We start from the raw sequence: 19,718 nt of genomic DNA on the forward strand, positions 1-19,718 counted from the left end.
TGCATGTTTCTATATTCCAACATCTATAACTCTCCATTTTGCCTTTACTTTTTTTTAAAAAAAATCTATTTTGCCCTTTTATCTTTAATTTTGTTTTTTCTCGTTTACTTAAAATACTTTTTAAGCTCACTTTTTTACTTTACACGTAACTGCTTTTTTAAATCTCCATGTCATTTCATTTTAAATCTTTTCAAGCATAACAAATTCTTTATTACATTATAACAACTTTTTTAAGAAAGGGAAATTTCATAAATTTAGTTTGTTTCAATTTCTTCATTAAAAGTTATCGAAATCGAAATACGATGTTCAAGATTTTTCAAAGGTTAGTGATTTATTCATGCCTCTAAATTTTATATCGAATTCATTTTTAGTTCGATGGAAATTTGTGGTTAGTGGTGAAACTGTTATTTTTTTCTTTCTCGTTTTGTTTCCATGTATTCATAGGCATTTTGAATAACTTTATCAGGTTTGTGTTTGTTTAATTTTGGGTTTTGGGATTTTTTTTTAAGTTTTGGAGAGATTTGTTTGAGAGGTTTACTTAAATTGCTTGAGTTGTAGAGATTTAAGGAGCCATCATTCATCTTTCTTGCAGGATAAATTTTTCGAAAACTACTTGATTTATTCTTTAACGTCTCTTTGTTTTATTTTTGGTGGTTACGAACAGTCGGAGTTGTCGATGAGAGACTTTCTTTCCTTTTACAGTGAAATTGCATTCGACATATGAAAGTATATTTTTATTTAAATGGAAACTGGTGATTAGTGGAATTGTTACTTTGTTATTCTTTATTTTGTTTCTCTGTATTCATAGACATTTTGATTAATTTTATCACCTTTGATTTTTGTTTGTTTGATTAGTTTTGGGTTTGGGGTTTTTTTTAGTTTGGGAGAGATTTGATTTTAGGGTTTATTTATTTTGTTTGAGTTGTGAGATTTAAGGAGCCATGATAATCTACAATTTTTTTAGATATTTCAATATATGAATTTCTTTTTTATAGTGTTGCATGGATAATCTTTTTGAAAATTATTTCGATTTTGTTCTTTTAATGTATCTTTATTTGTTTATGGTGGAATTGAATTTGTCAACGTACGAAAGTAAGTATGATTTACTCATTTCTCAAAATTTTATCTCAACTTTATTTATAGTTCGATGGAAATTGGTGATTAATAGTGAAATTGTTACTTTTTTCATCCTCGTTTTGTTTTCTCACTGTTTGTTTCGCATTTTGATTAACTTTATCACGTTTGATTTGACATTTTGATTAACTTTATCACACTTGATTTTGTTTGTTTGTTTAAATTTGTATTTTGGTTTTTTTAGAGAGATTTGAATTAAGAGTTTATTTGTTTTGTTTGAATGGTAGAAATTTAAGGAGTCATCGCATTGTTTAGATATTTTGATAAATAAATTTTTTGAATTTCTTTTTTATGGTCTTGCAAGATAAATTTTTTGAAAACTTTTTAAATTTTGGTTGTTTGTTCATTTAACGTCTCTTTGTTGTTATTTATGATGTTTGAGAATAGTTATCAATGAGATATTTTTTTTCCTTTTATGGAGAAATTGATTGTGTCAAAATATATATGAAAGTATGATTTACTCTCTAAATTTTATTTCAACTTTACTTTTAGTTTGATGGGAATTGAGGATTAGCAGGGGACTTGTTTTTTCTTCCTCATCTTGTTTTCTCACTTTCTGGTTTCATAGGTATTTTGATTTACTTTATCACACTTTATTTTGTAGATATTTAAGGAGTCATCAAGTTATTTTTAGATATTTCAATATATGAATTTTATGAATTTCTTTGAAAGTGATCTTGCAGGGATGTTGGGTTATTTTATTTGTTTTTTTGCTACAATATCATATGTTTGTTTGTTCATTTTTTTCAATCTTTTAAATTTGTATTTTATCTAATTGCAATGTATTTAAATAACATTGGAGCAAAAATTCATTTGAAACAAATAACGTTTTGATTTTTTATGAGATGTTATGGAAGAGATTTATAAGATATGAGTTGAAAGGGCAAAGTTGATTAAGGTAAATGGGAGGAAAATAGGAAAACGAGAGATATAGTAGAAAGTCTTAAAAATAAGGGAGTATGGAGATATAAATAGATCCGTTGAGAAAATTGGGGAAAAGTATATTTATAAAATTAGTTTAGTCTTACCAATTTCAATTTTAATATTAATCCCTCTCCTACATGATGAAATATAAGTAGCAACAACCTTATTTTTTTAAAATAAGGAGAAAAAAATTGTTTAACGGAAATATCTTTATATAATTAAAATTTTTAAGTTTTAGGTTGAATAGATACAATTGGTGCATATGAAACAACTAAGATGTGATCATATGAAAACAGTATAATAAGTTATTTAATTATCTAACTTTTAGAAGGTTATGAAAATTAAAACATAACTATATATAATGTGTTACATACTACAAATCCACTATTTCTTATAATATTTAATTAACAAAGGAAAATATTAGATTGTCTTTCTACGATGTAAATCACACAAAGAGTCTACGAAATACTAAATCTCATTACCATAATATTGATGATCTATTCAGAAGCAATTAAAATGGTTGCATTATCTAACTTTTAAATGTTGTAGTAATTAAAATTTAAAATACACATATATCTTATTTATTTATTACATGCAAAAAAAAATAATATATTCTAAAGTTCTTAATTAAAATGACAGGATTTCACGTGCATCACACTTGAGTTTTTACTAATTTTACTAAAAAGTGACATCTAAATTTATCATAATCTAAAATATAGGAGAAACCAATTTTAAAATTGTGTGAAATGGACATGTGTTCTAAAAGTTGATTTGAATATATTTACTAATCATTTTTTATACTAAATAGAACAAATAGTTATTTTTTTAAGATCAATTTTAACCCTTCCAAAATGTTACCAATCTATTTATGACCATGATTAACAACCATTAACTAGAAACAATTATTTCATGAGTATTTTCTTATTTAATAAACAAAAGAAAATAAAATTAGAAAACACTATTCGCTTTTGCAATTCTATTATATTCATATATGCTCCCTTCTTCTTCTTCTTCTTCTTATTTTCTTATTTAATAAACAAAAGAAAATAAAATTAGAAAACACTATTCGCTTTTGCAATTCTATTATATTCATATATGCTCCCTTCTTCTTCTTCTTCTTCTTCTTCTTCTTCTTCTTCTTCTTCTTCTTCTTCTTCTTCTTCTTCTTCTTCTTCTGCAATTTTATTCTAATTTACTCTTTTGTACAACAATGGACAAAAGTTTTATATGCTAATACAATTTATTTAAGTGATGCTTATATACTTTTTAGGTAGTTGAGAGTTACAGTGTCACTTAGGCATTTTTTTATGAATTTTATGTGTTTTTTATGATCAAAATGACACTTATGCACTACAACGTGAAGTCTATTTGAATGTTGAATACACTTTGGGAATCTGATTTTCTTTGAAGTGTACACCATTTTTTTTATAGGTTTTGGCCAAAGATGTTGTGAATGATCTTGTTCTTGTTGATATTATCAATAACTTTTAGATTGTGGGTGCTGGAAATCTTATCTTCCCTTGTAGTATTGTGAAAATCTTGTATGTTTTTCTTTCTTTCGATGTGATATGGACTCTGATAATGTTCTAAGTTATAAAACTATGCTATTTGTTATGTTCAAACTTTTCTATTTTGTTTTGAGAGTGAAAGTGTCACTTAGACACTTTTTAAAAAAGTTTTTATATGGTTTTCACGATCAAAGTTTTACTTAGACACTCTCAAGGAACATTTTACATGATTTTGAGAGCCCAATTGACACTCAGACACATTTCAATTTGTTTCCATATTAAAAATATCGCGAATACAATTTTTAGGAACTTTTTGTGTAGTTTTCATAGTTTAAGTGTGATTTTGACACTTTTTGGGAACTTGTTAGGTGCTAAAATGGCACTTAGGCAATTCTTAATTTGTTTAGAGAGTGTGACCTATCAAATGAGTTTATGCTAAATTTAGTTAATTGGCTAAGAATGTTCATCACTGTTATAAAACCCACGCCTTACCTTTCCCTTTTTTATTCATGTTTATTGTTTAAGTTAAGCAAAGTGTTTGGGTTAAATATTTAAGTTAGTTTGGATTTGTGCATTTTGAGGTAAAAGTTTGAAGGAAGAAAATGTTTAAGTATGAAAACTTAGCACTTGGTTACTTATTAATCTAGCCTTATAAAGAGAATTTTTTATTAAGTGTTGGTCATGTTGATGGATGATTGAGCATCGAGTGAGCTTAAGGCAGGCATCGAGTAAATGTTGCCGATCGTCAAGTATAAGTGATCGAGGAAGGGTCGAGCATCGAGTATAAGTGATCGAGGAAGGCTCGAGCAAGGGGTCGAGCGTCGAGGGTAAGCGAGGAAGGGTCGCGCGTCGAGTATGAGTGATCGAGTAAAGAGCGTGCATCGAGCGAGCTCCCAACATCGAGTTTCCCATTGAGTATCGAGTCCTTCCCATCGAGTATTCAACAGCGAGCCATGGAATCTTCCATCGAGTAAGGATCCTTTTCCATCGAGTTTTTCCAGCAAGAATCGAATTGCTCGAAATGCTCAGCTTTAAACTTCTCTTTTAGTTACCAGGACAGATGGCTTAATCTCAGCCCTTAATCTCCACTAGTGAGTGAGGTGGCTTAAAAAGATTTCATGCAAAGGGTTGGACGGTAGTATAAAAAGGGAAGAGAATTTCAAGGGCTCGTTTTGGACGATTTCCTCAAGTAAACCAAACAAACTTAGTGCCATTCAAAATCTCTGTGAGTCTAGTTTATGAAATTGAGTCTTTGGAAGGGAATTCTTGTCGGAAAGAGGGTCGGAGAAGGAAGGAAGAGTCAAAGGTTCTTTTTTGGGCATTCTGGACACTCGACGAAGAAATATAGATCTAGATCGAACTACTTGGACCTTCAAGCCAAAACTTTAAGGTATTATCATGATCACCATTTTAAGTAAGTTTGTAGAAGGAACTTTATAGGAAAAGGTCTAAGGTTCGAGTTACATATTTCGGAAGTTAAACCTAGAATCTTTGCTCAAGCAGAAAGTTGCGGTTAGGGATTTTGGGAAAGATTTGAAGACCCAAGTTAAACTTTAAGGAGTTTCATGCGGAAACTTTGAGATAACATTGTTAACAAAATTTTGAACATGTTTGGAAAATGAACTTTCCTAAAATGAGTTCTAGTTTTGAAGTTATTTATGTTAGAAGTTGAATCTGAAAATGTTGGACGATTAGGCAAACCCTTGCTAAGTATGAGCTTGGTTAAAAGAGTAGTATCAAAAGGGAGGCCAAAGTAGCAACTAAACTCTTATTCTTTTATGTGTAGGAGCTACGTCCATTGGGGAGGTCTACAAAGCTTATGAGGAACCAAACCTAAAGATCCATGAGTGACTAAATATTTTCGAATATGTATACAAAAGGGACATACATCCCAAATGAATTTCATGCTAACATTCATGGGTTTTCCAAGCAATTAAAGTTTATACTTTTGTTTTAAAGGGTTCATAACATCCCCTAAGCATGAGGTTTTAAGTTATTAAATGAGTTTTACTAATCCTAACATATATTAAAATTGAATGAAAGAGTATTGCAACTACATGTCTATAATTGTGATGCATGCATGTTGAATGGTAATAATGCTCTTAAGGCAAAAGCTAGGTAAGTGTCATACCTAAAGCTTATGATGCTCTAATTTCCTATGAATGTTACGTTTCTAATATACTGGGTATCGAAGTTATAGAAGGTATTCGAGAAAATACCTAAGGTGTTAACGGTACTTAGTATACTCCACGTGCACATAGGTAGTTCTCTATGAGAGGTCAAAGTATGGGTCTCCTAGCTACAGTCTTTATAACAGGACCGAAGTATGGGTCTCACTGCCATGAATGGACGTTGGGAGCTTGAGCTATGAATGCTCGTTCTCAACTAAGATTTGACAATATGATTGATTATAATGTTATGAAATGTATGATACTATGTAAGTTGCTTGAGATTATTTCCAACATATTTATTTATTACATTAATGTATATGAAAGGCTTGAGAAGAAATGTATTTCTATGAGTCACTCATTAGGCAACCACCTCACTATTTTCAAATGTTTTCCTCTTTTTCCTAGGTAGTGGTCAGTTTCCTAGCGATTGAATCCACTACAGCTTGCCACCCAAAGTTCGATTATCAAAGGAAGAAGCTTGGTTTAAGCTTGTTTTGATGTACACATATTTGGAAAAGAGTCTGAGACTTATGAACCTTATTTTCTTTTGGGACCCATGTTTATTCTTATCATTTTATTTCGTTGGACATATGTTTGTTTTGGAACTGTAATTAAGTCTTACGCCGGTTAATGTCATGGTTGTTTTATTGGCAAGTCGTTTTGTATATTGAGGTTTTAAGCAGGTTCACTTAAGTTAAGCAGTAAATATTGGCAAATAGGTCGGTAACTGCTGCCATCATATCCTCTTTCAGTTTTAGAGGGTAAACCGGGAGGGGGTGTGACAACTGCAATATCCTATTATTCATGTTGGTCCTATTAGTTGGAATTGTGAATTCTTAATAGAGCGAATGGTCTTATTGTTTGATCAATAATCTAGTGATCCTATTGTTTGTTGTGTATGTTGAACTATAAATGCATGTATGGCAAAAAAAAGGTTTCTTTTATGTATTCTTCTTAAATATGTTTTGAATTTTATGTATGTTACCTTTGATTTTTCTCTTTCGATTATGTGTTGATTTGATTGTTCTCATGCTCTAATTGTTGGATTTGTGATATGTTATCTTTTGTGATTATATTTCACAGTACATATTTACTCTTGATCTGTAATATTTATATCTTGAGAGCAATGTTCTATGGAAGGAGTAGGTTAAAAAAAAAGTTTTGAAGTTGGAGTATTTTTGGTTTCTAAGAGGTATATCATATACCTTAAAATTACATGTTTATTTGAATTGATTTATTTTGGTATATTTAAGGTATTTTGCTAATGATGAAAATGTCTTTCAAATGTTGGTTGATATTAACTTATTTTGGTAGATTTAAATTCTTTTGATAATGATGAGAATCTTTTTGAAACATTGTTGGCATTAGTTTACTTTGGTAGATTTAAGCTTTGGATAGTAAAACTGTTGTGAGTTTTTAAATTTTGTATTGGAGGCCTATATGGGACTAGGTTGTTAATTTTATTAAACTCAAAAAAGGGATTTAAATACCCAAAAGAAAAAAGTGAAAAAAAAGATTATTTTTGTTGAAAGCCCATGTTTACTCAAACCCACAACTTGCAGGTCTTGAATGTTTGACATTTAGAGTAAGCTGCCACGTGTGCTACATGAGGAGATTAGTGAGCTATTTTCACTTCCCCTCTCAAAGGAAACAGTGTTGGAAGGATGTTGAGTTTGGAACGCAACTCAACAAATCTTCCTTCTGTCAATCACTTCGTTAAACCATCCACAAGCTGTTTTTCTGAAGGAACAAAGCAAACATCTATTTCTTTGTCTATGATCATATCTCATACGAAATGAACATCCAGCTCAACATGCTTGCTTCTTGAATGGAAGTCTGGATTAGCTGCCAAGGAGAGAGCACTTATATTATCACACCAAATTATAGGTATGTATGAATTTTTACAACCAATTTCTTGAATCCAACTAATCTCAGTTGTTATATGTGTAAGGGATCGATATTCTACTTCCGAACTGAAGCGTGCTACAACATGTTGTTTCTTTACTGAAGACACAATAAGCTGAAATTAATCATCTATCATCAAGGTCGCATCCCCAATCTACATCTGAGTAGCTTGTAATCTGCAAATTACTATATTTGGGTATGTGAAGTTCATGACTATTAGTACCTTTTAAATATCTCAATACTCTATTCACTGCCTTCCATTGTGTGATAGTTGGATGTTGTAGAAATTGATTGAGTTTGTTGATTATGTATAAGATTTCTAGCCTCTTATGAGTAATATATTGTAAAGCTCCAGTGACACTTCGATAAAGTATATGATTGTGTTGTTTGAAGAAATTGATTGAGGGTCGATAATGTTTTAATTGCAATAAAAATAAGAATAAGCATGCAAAAGGGATAGAAAATACAACCTTTGAAGACTCCACCGCAAACTTCCTCTCCCGAGCTCGATCGACACCACCAATGATAAATCCTCGCTATTCTTCGGTTAAATAACATGGTAGTGAGACCGTTATGTTAGTGAAAATAGGAGAATTTCACTATAGAAAGAAGGAGAGTAAATAAGAGTTTAGATGGAAGAGTTTAGGTCAAAAGTTGTGGAAGAATTAATTTTGTAAATTTAAAAAATAAAGTCATTTATAGAAAAAACACATGCAAAATCCCATTTTTCATGTCTTCCACCTCAAACTCCACTAGAATATAATCTCTAGGTGTCAACTTATACTGAGATTAACCTATGATGTCTAGGTGATAAACCATTTTTTATTACCTTACACCATTCACGCATGTTCACCTGGGATTAACCGGTGCATTTCCTTCACCTTTTTTAAGACTTAGAATAGGTCGATTACTTGTAAAACAAGAGTTGTTTACTTACCAGGGGAGATCTTGTCTAAGGTTAGGGGTACTTAAGTTGACGGTTTACGGAACACCTCCTACTTGGAGATTAAACTGGCTTCTCAGTCAATAACCCTAGTTTTATGATCATGCGTGAGTGGTGTAAGGTAATAAAAATTAGTTTATCACCTAGACATCATAGGTTAATCCCGATATAAGAGCTATACTAGGAAAAATCACTTAGACTTAGGATATTTAATTAGCCAAAACATTCCTAACTAAAGATTTACCCAAAAATAAGTAGAACACTTTTAGTGAGAGTTTAACAACATATATGATATGTTGTTGGAACACTTCAGTGGGAATTTAATAACGTATATGATATGTTGGTAGAACACTTCAGCGGGAAATTAATAACATATACGATATGTTGTTTTTTAGGTCTCGTGTCCCTAAGAGTTCACATCAAGATTCATGCTTCACTTCGTGTCACCCTGGAAGTGACTTCCATTCGAAAAGTGTTTGCATGAATCAAGATCTAGGTGAATAAGGGAAATTGTTCACAGTAAAATCAAATATACAATGTTTTGGTTTTAATTCTCACATCCCTAGAGAGTTCATATCATGAGATTCATACAAAACTTCGTGTCACCCTAGAAGTGACCTCCATTTGGAAAGTGTTTACATGAATCAAGATTAAGGTGAATAAGGGGAAGTTATTCGTTATAAAATTAAATAGGTGATATATTGATTTCAACTCTCATGTCCCCAAAAAGTTCACACCGTGAGATTCATACGACGCTTCATGTCACCCTGGAAATGACCTCCATTCGGAAAGTGTTTGTATAGATCAAGATCAAGGTGAATGGAGGAAATAGTTCATAGTAAGTGGGTGAAGGATATGTGTCAGCATGTCCTGCAGTCTCTTCCGTTGGTTTGGACCGTGAGATTCCTATGTTACGCCTGCTGGTTAGTTTTAAGTGGTCCTTGTAGTCGCTTAACGATGGCTATCCCCTTGGAGGGTTGTAACATGGGATTTAAAACAACTTAAACTTCATAAATGAATATTATTTCTTAGGTCGTTTCTCAACTTTGGCTCTCCAATTCGATAACATCGTTGGGGCCGTTAATCCCTGTGATCTAAAAATGGAGGGTTACACTTACAGAATTACTAAGTATTAGTAAGTTCTTGACTGAAAATGGTAGCTAAATGACTATCGAAATATGAGTTATTCTGGAGATGGTAAGTCAAGAATGTCTTGCTTTAGTGAGGGAGTATTTGACTGTCCCTCGGTAGTACTTATTCTAACTCATTATAGTATCGTTGCAAATAAAATAATGAAATTTGGGTACATTATTACTTTGCTAAAATTTGATTGGGTTTAGAAGTATTTCACTATTAGAGTTTGTTTATAATTTCAGCATGTTGACTTCTTCAAATTTACTCGCTTCCGACACTTTTAACGTTAAATCAACATGGAAATCGATTATACTAGCAGTTAATGATTTATACTATGTTTTAAATAAGGAATGTCCTCTATCTCCAAATTCTGCTGCTTACCAGAAAGCACAATAAAGTAAATATGACTTACTTTTCATTGAGACGTGCTTGGTGGAAAATGATAAGTTAACATGAATAATGGATTCAGGAGCCACTAATCATATATGTACTTTTGCTCAGGAAACTAGTTCCTGGAGATAACTTACAGAAGTCAAAGCAACCTTTAAGGTAGGGACTGGAGAGGTTGTTTCGGCTAAAAAAGTGGGAGACATAAAGTTATTTATTGAAGATAGACACATTTTACTAGAAAATATTTAACACATTCCTTTTTCTAAAAGGAATTTAATCTCTATCTCATATTTGCTAGAACAAAAATATAAAGTTTCTTTTGAATATAATGAAATGTTTATTATCTCAAAAGGTAATATAGTATGTTCTATAAATCTAGACCAATTGAGGTAAAAACCGTTTTAAATATAGAGATGTTTAAAATAGCTTAAACTCAAAATATGAAACAAAAAATTTCTCCAAATGTCTATCTTTGGCACCTAAGGCTAGGTCACATTAATCTCAATAGGATTGGGAGATCGGTTAAGAGTGGACTTCTAAACTAGTTAGAAGATAACTCTTTATCGGCAAGTAAATCTTATCTTGAGGATAAGATGACCAAAAGATCTTTTACTGGAAAGGGTTTTAGAGCCAAATAACCCTTAGAGCTGGTACATTCAGACCTTCGTGGTCCAATGAATGTTATAGCAAGATGAGGGTATGAATATTTCATAAGCTTCATCGATGATTATGATGATTATTCAAGATATGGCTACATTTACCTAATTGATAACGGGCAGAAATGCACGTTATTATAGCGCAAAGTCATAAAACAATGAAGGATTGCGATGATATCAATATACAATATTGCGTCCAAAGGCATTAAGTTCACAACATTGCGATCACATGCGTCAATCGCATTAAAACAGTTAACTTATGTATTTTTATGCAGGAAAATGCATTGACGCAAGGCAGAAAGGCGATCCAAAGAAATTAACATCCGAACGCATAAGAGATTGCGATCGCAAGGCTATGCGATCGCTTGCACTCGAAAAATCAAGATTACGACCACAAGGTTATGCGATCATTTGCGCTCGCGAAATCAAGATTGTGACTACAAGGCTATACGATCGTTTGCGTTCAAAAATCTGCTCGAGAAGATGGCTGCATAGAGCCGGAACATCAAGGTGAGTGCATCTGGGTGAAAGTTTAATAAATCACGATGGGACAGAAAGCTGATGACGGTTGATTCCAAATTAAGTTGACAAGCCATTAACGACCACTATAGCAAGTACACTCAACTTTTCAGTGACAATTATTCGGCGCATCAGACAGAGAATTAATATCATCCCATCAGTGCAATCATAAGAGAGAAGAAGCTTCTCACCCTGAAGTCTATAAATATCGAAGGTCACCTTTAGTGAAGGAGTTCAGTTCACCAGTTAGTTAGCCTTGTTTTTAGTTTTTTTATACTTAGAAGGCGGAAACGAGAGAAGGGAGATTACATCGAGAGATCATCATGGTGAACTCGAAAGAGTGTCAAGGAGTATCGAAATCAGAGAGAGGGTCAACTCTTGCGAAAGCAAGAACATCTTTTGGGCAGAATAGAGAACACAGTGTAAAAGCCTTAGGAAACAAGGAATTGCTACCAGGCTCTCTACCCTTATTTCCATTGTCATTTTGTAATATTCACTTATTTATAAAAATGAAATTTGCATCTTTATATCTGTCCACTCTCTGTACATTACGCATGAGTAGCTAAATTTGTCGAATGGGTTGATAAGCAATTAGCTAGCATAACCTGGGATCTTCAGTCTATGCGATTATCTTGTATTATGTATGTGTCATTCGTCCATTAGAGATACTCGAGAGGGTAGTCTAAGGATAGAATCTAGGCTTGGAAAAGTCAGATTAGAATCTAGGCTCGGGAGAGTCAGATTATAACCGCATAATCAAGAGATAGAATCTTAGGAATAAGCTCTGTTTGCTATTAACGCATTGTATGCACCCTAGAGATAGGATATGATTGTATGTGGTCGCCCTGTCATTGCATGCATCGTCATCGCATAGGCAAGAAATAGAGACTTAGGAATAAGTTCTATAGATATTATCACATTCATCGCATGCGTCCTAAAATTAGGAGTCATCGCATTTGCATTGGAAAATGAGTTGCAGTCGCATGAGTGTAGCATGATCGCATAGCTTGAACGCATTCTCGGGAAACGCTAGCTAAAGACCTTCTCAACCCGTTCCTCCGCATACTCAGTGTATTTGTCACATAATTGCTCTTTTCTCAATTCTATTGCATACTTTTTATTCTATAAACAACAAACCAACAAACCCCTTGATTTATTTGTTACCGCAAATTGATCTAAAAATTAACACCGCATATTGTTTTCCTTAGTCCCTGAGTTTGACCCTGGGCTTACTAGGCAACTTAGTAGGATTTATACTTGGATCTTATTGAGAAAACTTGCATACTCAACGCATTTTCCACCAACGAAATCCTTACCATTATTTCATCGCATAAAATAATGCATCGAGTTTTTGGCGCCATTACCGGGGACTTCGGCAATACAGTGTGCTAACGGTAATTTTCTGATTTTCTTTGCAGCTTTCAATCTCTGGCGCATTACGACCCAGAGATTGAAAGAACGTTTCGACAAAGATTGAGAGATAGCCGCCAACAACAACAACAAGAGAAAGATAACATGGTAGAACAACCAGGAAATGGAGCACCAAATAAAAATAATGTCATGGCGAATCCCATCCTATTGGCGAACGACCGTAATAGGCCCATTCGGGATTATGCATCGCCCAACCTCTATGATTTCTCCCCAGAAATCATGAGGCCCGTGCTTGATGGATCGAGATTCGAGATGAAACCGGTGATGCTGCAGATGATCCAAACTGCCAGACAGTTTGGTGGTAGGTGTGGCGAGGATTCGCATGCCCATCTCTGGAGTTTCATCTAGATCTGCAACACTGTTGTGTTCCCTAACATCTCCACTGAGGAGGTTCAACTAACTTTGTTTCCATTTTTGTTGTATGACCAGGCACGAAAATGGGCCTATTCTCTCGAGCCAGAGGAGATCACCTCATGGGAGCAAATAGTATAGAAGTTAATGAAGAAGTACTTCCCTCCGACGGAGAATGCCAGAAGAAGGAAGTTGATAACCAATTTTGAACAGGATATTGATGAATCGCTCAACGATGCTTGAGTGAGATTTAAGAGACTAGTAAGAGATTGCCCGCATAACGACTTACTAGATTGTTTGCAAATGGAGATTTTCTACCAAAGATTAAACCCCGCATCGCAGACGGCTGCCAATGCGGTAACAGCTAGAGGTCTGCTAGATAAAACTTATGAGGAGGCCAAGAATATCCTTGATCGCATTTCTAAAACCATGAACACTTGAGAGAAAGTGATCAAAGATTGAAAATTAAAGACAGTGACGCGAACAATGGGACCATCGCATCCCTTCAGAACCAAATGACTGCGATGATGAGTTTGATACAAGGCATCACAATTAATAGCACGGGAACGTAAAAAGGGCAGGCCAACGCAATTGCTCAAACGACCGCAAGTTGTGCTATCTGTGGAGAAGCACACCCGATGGAAGAATGCCTAGGAAATTTGCAGTCAATATGCTTCATAAGAAATAACCCTTTCTCTGACACGTACAAACCTGGGTGGATAAACCTCCCCAATTTTGCGTGAAAAAATCAACAACAAAGCTTTCAACCAGTGGCGCAAAAAGAAGGGCCATCCAGATTTTTCCTGCGAACCAACGGTCAAACACATAATCAAGCCAACAGTTCGCAGGCACTGTAATCTTCATCCTTGGAGAGTTTGCTGAAGCAATATATTGAAAAGAACGAATCAGTGTTTCAGAATCAAGCGACATCCATCTGCAATCTTGAAATTGAGATGGGACAGATTGCGGGTGAGCTCAAAAATAGACCCAAGGAGCGTTGTCGAGCTAAACTGAGCTCCCTTGCAACTCTAGGGGTACGGGAAAGGAACAATGCTCAACAGTGTCTTTGCTAAACGAAAACATGATCACGAAAGTAGGGGAGGAACTCATCACGACCAACTTGAATGTGGTGACAATCGATGACCCATTGATATATGATTCAGAAGAGCCTGAGAAGACGACCCTAGAAGTTGCGTCCACCTTCAAGCCACTAAAACACGAGAAAGAAGAAAGTCCAACAACCACCATTTCCGCAAAGATTGAAAAAGAAACAGAATGATGAAGAAAAGATCGCTACAATAACAGTAACGCAAAATACGAAGCCACAAAAAATGTGCAACCCAGGAATCTTTACAATACCATGCTTAATTGGAGGGGTCAATCTTGGTCAAGCACTATGCGACTTAGGGCGAATATAAACGTAATGCCGCTATCAATCTTCAAACGATTGAATATAGACAAACTCATGCCCACGATGGAGACTCTCCTACCTGCGGACAGATCCCAAATACATCCCGAGGAAGAGTTGAAAGATGCTGTAATCTCAATTGACAAATTCATCTTGCCGGCAGAATTCATCATTTTAGATTATAAAGCGGATGAAGATGCGCCCATCATATTGGGGCGACCACTCCTCTCGACCGGTCGAGCTCAAATTGATGTGCACAAGGGAGAGATCGTAATGAACGTTAATGGGGAAAAGCTTCGGATTAAGGCAATCAAAATCCTAGAAGACCGAGAAAAGAAGAGAAATTCGTTGTGGACGTAAAAAGTCCAGACTAAAATAAGCAGTCCCTGCATTGGCATGCGGCAGAAAATCATCAGGGGCATAAGTATTTTGGAATATCCTTTTCTTACCAATAATTAATGAACTCTCACTACTCCTTTTTCTTTTAACTATTATCGTACTTTTATTTTTATATAAAAAAAAAAAGAAAAAAAAGGAGAATGCGAACATGTTGAACGATCGTAGTAAACGACTTTGTTAACTTTGTTTTTTTTTTTAATTATTATTTGACCCTCTCAAAGTTTTCTTTGCAACGAACGAGGTGAACGATTGCGAAGGCGCTATACGAAAGATGCATCTACTTTATTCCGTCACTGCAATCGAAGAAAAGCAGCTCGCCGCAAAGAAGGATGCGTTCACAAAGAATGCGGACGCCAGAGCAAATTTGGGGGTTGTATCTTTCCTTGACTTTTTTTATTCCAAATTTCGCGCTATCGCATCGCATTTTAACTCTAAAAATTTTATCATCGCATCCTCTTTAGTCGGCACAATCATCTAACATTAATTAATTTAGTAAGTCATCACATGATTTCTCTTTGTCAATTCTGGTTTCAATGATGAAACGCATGCTTCTATTTTTTCGTATATACTAGAGTCGACTTAAGTTTAGGACAGTCACCTCATGAAATATTTCTAGAAGTTAGTGGTCTGCTAGCTTTCTTTCAAATTAAATCTTTATAAAACTTCTTAAGAACATCGCATGACTTCTTTCAATCTTTTAGCAATGAAGACATTGCCGCCCGCGTTTTAAATTTGAGGGTGCAATATTCATTTTCGACCTTGCTATTTTGAGCTTACAAAAAAAATCATAACATTGCAATCGGATCCTACTCGTAGTTGGATGTCCGCATGACACCCGTGGGGGCAAGCCAAAACGAAGGTAGGAATTGTGATCAACGCATAAATAAATGATCACAACTCCGTTGTCAAATAGGCATGAGTTTAGACTGAGAAAGAGCGTCTTGCTCGTAGTTGGATGTTCGCATGACACACGTGGGGGCAAGCCAAAATGAAGGCTAAGCACTTGGATCAGCTCAAGGTCATAGAAAAAAAAATAATATGTCTAAAATACGCAAGATATTAAAAAAAAACATTTGAAAATACCCCAGTGAAAAGGTTTTTTATGAAATAAATCATGCGGTGCCCTGGAATCTAGTAAAGTCTTTTTGAAGGTTAAACTTGCGGTCCCTAAATTTTAGAAATATTTTAAGAAAAGACCTGGATAAGAATCAAGGAGATTTTAGTGTATAGGATTTGAATAAGGCATCCTTAAGAAATCTAGGAAAGAGAAGGCGGTCGACTTTCTAAAGGAAATCTTTAGCTTATGCTTAAGGACAAGCATTTTTTAAATTTGGGGGTGTGATAACAGGAAGAAATGCACGTTATTACAGTGCAAAATCATAAAACAATGAAGGATTGCGATGATAGAAAGATACAATATTGCGTCCAAAAGCATTAAGTTCACAACATTGCGATTGCATGCGTCCATCGCATTAAAACAGTTAACTTATATATTTTTGTGCATGAAAATGCGTTGACGCAAGGTGGAAAGGCGATCCGAAGAAATTAACATTCGAACGCATAAGAGATTACGACCGCAAGACTATGCGATCATTTGTGCTTGCGAAATCAAGATTGCGACCGCAAGGCTATACGATCGTTTGCGTTTGCAAAATCAAGATTGCGACCGCAAGGCTATACGATCATTTGCATTCAAAAATTTGCTCGAGAAGGTGGCCGCATAGAGTCGACACATCAAGGTGGGCACATCTGGGTGAAAGTTTAATAAATCACGATGAGACAGAAAGCTGATGACGGTCGATTTCGAATTAAGTTGACAAGCCGTTAACGACCACTATAGCAAGTACACTCAACTTTTCAGTGACAAATATTCGGCGCATCAGACAGAGAATTAATGTCATCTCATCAGTGTAATCATAAGAGAGAAGAAACTTCTCACCCTGAAGTCTATAAATACCGAAGGCCACCTTCAGTGAAGGAGTTCAGTTCGTTCAGTTAGTTAGCCTTGTTCTTAGTTTTTTTATACTTAGAAGGCGGAAGCGAGAGAAGGGATATTATATCGAGAGATCGTCATGGTGATGTCGGAAGAGTGTGGGGGAGCGTCGAAATTAGAGAGAGGGTCAACTCTTGCGAAAGCAAGAACATCTTTTGGGCAGAATAGAGAACACAGTGTAAAAGCCTTAGAAAGCAAGGAATTGCTACAAGGCTCTCTACCCTTATTTCCATTGTCATTTTGTAATCTTCACTTATTTATAAAAATGAAATTTGCATCTTTATATTTGTCCACTCTCTGTACATTACGCATGAGTAGCTAAATCTGTCGAATGGGTTGATAAGCAATTAGCTAGCATAACCTGGGATCTCCAGTCTATGTGATTATCTTGTATTATGTATGCGTCATTCGTCCATTAGGGATACTTTAGAGGGTAGTCTAAAGATAGAATCTAGGCTTGGAAAAGCCAGATTATAATCTAGGCTTGGGAGAGTCAGATTAGAATCTAGGCTCGGGAGAGTCAGATTAGAACCGCCTAAGCTATGTTTGCTATTAACGCATCGTATGCACCCTAGAGATAGGATATGATTGTATAGCTTGAACACATTCTCGGGAAACGCTAACTAAAGACCTTCTCAACCCGTTCCTCTGCATACTTAGTGTATTTGTCGCATAATTGCTCTTTTCTCAATTTTGCCGCATACTTTTTATACTGTAAATAACAAACCAACCAACTCTTTGATTTATTTGTTACCGCAAAGTGATCTAAAAATTACCACCACATATTGTTTTCCTTAGTCCCTAAGTTCGACCCTGGGCTTACCAGGCAACTCAATAGGATTTATACTTGGATCTTACTGAGAAAACTTGCACGCTCAACGCATTTTCCACCAACGCAATCCTTATCATTATTTCATCACATAAAATAACGCATCACTAATGCATTATAAGTTTGATACACTTGAAAAGTTCAAGGAATATAAGACATAGGTTGAGAACCAATTAGGTAAAAAGATTAAAATACTTCGATCATATCGAGGTGGTGAGTATATGGACTTAAAATTCCAGGATTATTTGATAGAACACGGAGTTCAGTCATAACTCACAACATCTGGCACACCTCAACAAAATGGTGTTGCAGAAAGTAGAAATAGAACCCTGTTGGACACGGTTCCTTTTATGATGAGTTATACTCAGTTGCCAAGTTCTTTTTAGGGTCACAAGTAAGGACTGCGGTGTATATATTGAACATGGTTCCTTCAAAAAGTGTTCAGAAACACCTTACGAGTTATGGAGAGGACGTAATGGTAGTTTACGTCACTTCAGGATTTAGGGTTTTCTAACACATGTGTTGGTACAAAACCCAAAGAAGTTGGAACGCCATTCAAAGGTATGCCTATTTGTAGGCTATCCCAAAAAGAAAAAATGTGGTTATTTTTATGATCCTCGGGAAGATAAAGTATTTGTGTCGACAAATGCATCATTTCTAGAGGAAGACCACATTAAAAATCATCAACCTCGTAGTAAGCTAGTATTAAGTGAGATAACCAGATAAATTACATATAGAACAACAAGAGTTGTTGATCGAACAGGTCATTCAATAAGAGTTGTTGATGGAACTGGTATTTCACATCCTTTTCAAGAGTTGAGAACGCCATAACGTAGTGGGAGAATTGTGTAACAGTCTGACCGGTACATGGGTTTAACTGAAACTCTGGTCGTCATACCTAATGATGGCTTAAAGGATCCTTGACTTTTAGACAAGCAATGGGTGATGTGGATAAAGACCAATGGATAAAAGCCATGGACCTCGAAATGGAGTCAATGTACTTTAATTCGGTCTGGAATTGTGTAGATCAATCAAAAGGGGTAAATCCCATTGGTTGCAAATGGATCTACAAGAGAAAATGAGGCCAAGCTGGTGAGGTATAGACCTAAAAAGCTAGACTCGTGGCAAAAAGGTTTTCCCAAAGTGAGGGTGTGGACTATGAAGAAACCTTCTTTTCGGTTACCGTGATCAAGTCTAGTAGGATACTTTTTTCCATTGTCACTTTTGATTATGAATTCTGGCAAATAGATGTCAAGACAACTTTTTTGAATGACTATCTTGAAGAAGTATCTATATGTCTCAACCAGAGGGGTTTATTGCACAAGGTCAAGAGCAAAAGGTTTGCAAGCTTAATAGATCCATTTATGGGCTTGTTGGGTTTTGTTAGTAGATGAAAAATTTAGTGACATCAATATTTTGAACATTTACCTCACTTCACTATATTATTTCCAATAAAGTCGTGTGGGTATTCTTACTTTATGGAAGTAGGTTTTGATATCGGTATTTTGAGCAAGATTGATGTTTAATAAGCTGAGAAGATTGTGAACATTAAGCTTATGAATATTATTCTACTTGTTGACATTGATGTTTTGAGTTGAATTCTAAAATGAACGTTGTTTTTTACCAGATATTTGGCACTTTTTTTTTTGTGTGTATTGAGATGACACTAACACTTGGTTGTATTTAATTTCTTTGTAAACAACTTAACCAAAGTTCTGATTACTTGTTTTGTTGTGTATAATTTCCTTGTATTAACAATAAACTTTATTATTATATAGAAAAATTCATATTTATGTCTGTATACATATTTTCTGTCAAAGTTGGAGGAAACAAAGGTGTAATAATAGGTATGAAACAAATAGTTATTCATTATTGAAAGCATTTTTGACATGTCACAAATATCAGGAGATGTAGTTATATGACATTGGTATTGTCATCAATCAAACCTCAATGACTATAAATAAATCTTAATGTACATAATTTAATGACATTTAGAAAGTGTCATAACTAAGGTATTATTGAT

General features: G+C 34.7%; 1 long non-coding RNA gene across 1 annotated transcript; it reads left to right on the plus strand.

The window, feature by feature from the left end:
• Positions 1-238: 238 nt before the first annotated feature.
• Positions 239-7,995, plus strand: LOC120083736 (uncharacterized). The gene is made up of 3 exons (XR_016531490.1): positions 239-322; positions 6,143-7,624; positions 7,689-7,995. It is a non-coding gene; the product is annotated as an uncharacterized LOC120083736 (long non-coding RNA).
• Positions 7,996-19,718: the final 11,723 nt, after the last annotated feature.

The sequence above is a fragment of the Benincasa hispida genome, chromosome 8 (assembly GCF_027475165.1).
Source record: "Benincasa hispida cultivar pf3 chromosome 8, pf3_genome.v1.1, whole genome shotgun sequence".
NCBI classification, from domain to species: domain Eukaryota; kingdom Viridiplantae; phylum Streptophyta; class Magnoliopsida; order Cucurbitales; family Cucurbitaceae; genus Benincasa; species Benincasa hispida.